Source organism: Palaemon carinicauda, chromosome 19, assembly GCF_036898095.1.
Source record: "Palaemon carinicauda isolate YSFRI2023 chromosome 19, ASM3689809v2, whole genome shotgun sequence".
Lineage (NCBI taxonomy): Eukaryota > Metazoa > Arthropoda > Malacostraca > Decapoda > Palaemonidae > Palaemon > Palaemon carinicauda.
Window position 1 is genome coordinate 105786398 of NC_090743.1, and position 1198 is coordinate 105787595.

Here is a 1198-nt window from a genome sequence, read left to right on the forward strand (position 1 = left end):
TGCGGGAACCTCCCACTGGCACGCATTTTGCGTGCCAGTGCGTGCCAGAAATGCATGCAAGTGTTAGGGGGGCTTAAGAAGTTGATTCTGGCCAGTAACTGAAGGGGTAACCGCGCGTAAAATTAAGTTGTTGAAAACACGCCAGAAATAATGTGCAGTCACATTATGAGACGATAATCAATATATTTAATTTTATGGACAAATGAAAGTGCCCTTCGAAGAAAAAAAACCGGGATTTTTCGTTCTCTTCAGTTGTCCTATAGGCCTACAGTATGTATAAACGCGGCCATCTACCAGCTTTCCTAGTACCTGTGTGATCCTGCTAATGTTTGACAAGATTTGCCAGCTAATGTTTGTAATTAGCACCAGATATTATATATCACTCGATTGTGAAAAATATTAATCGATCGTAAGTTATCAAAGTTTCATGATAAAATAGCAATTGTAATCTTACACTGAAAAAACTAAAGTAAATGAGGGAGAAAAAAAAATTACGTTGAAAGCAAAATTGCGACCACCCTTGGAGATGCGGGCATCGATCCCCATACCTCTCACATGCTAAGCGAGCGCTCTACGATCTGAGTTACATCCCCAACAGTCGGTGGCTCTGGAGGTGCCGGGGATCGAACCCGGGGCCTTTCACATGCAAAGCGAACGCTCTACCACTGAGCTACACCCCCTTGATACCTCATGCTGATCAATAGGAACTAAATGCTTTGGACAGGTGACAATTTGTCATTTTTTACTTGGTGTTTTAGAGCGAATGTTGGAAAGTGTTGTTTATCAAAAAGTCACTGTAATGGTGCAAGGCAATGATATGTCATTAATTTTTTTCGTAATTGAAACAAGAGCAGTATCGAATTATGAATAGCGATGATCTGCAGATACAACCAAGATCCTTTATTTTAAATGACCTTGAATACAAGCACCCAGCTTGTAATTTATCTAAGTTTAAACGGATATAAACAATCGCAGACATGTATATATGCACCCATACGTATAAAGCGCTCATTTGTCAATTCAAGTAACGCAGAGGGAGATTTTTCTTTTAATTAAGTAGGACTTCATATTTCATGATAGCTATGCAATGCGTTAATTATATTTTCTCCCAAAGAATGTGGGAAATTCCCTCATCCATAAAAGGCAGGAAACCATAGCTAAGTATATCCAGAACTTCATCACCTTCACCTCTTGAAAA

General features: G+C 39.5%; 1 non-coding gene across 1 annotated transcript; it reads right to left on the reverse strand.

Moving 5' to 3' along the window:
* Positions 1–608: 608 nt before the first annotated feature.
* Positions 609–680, reverse strand: TRNAA-UGC (transfer RNA alanine (anticodon UGC)). The gene has a single exon. It is a non-coding gene; the product is annotated as a tRNA-Ala (tRNA).
* Positions 681–1198: the final 518 nt, after the last annotated feature.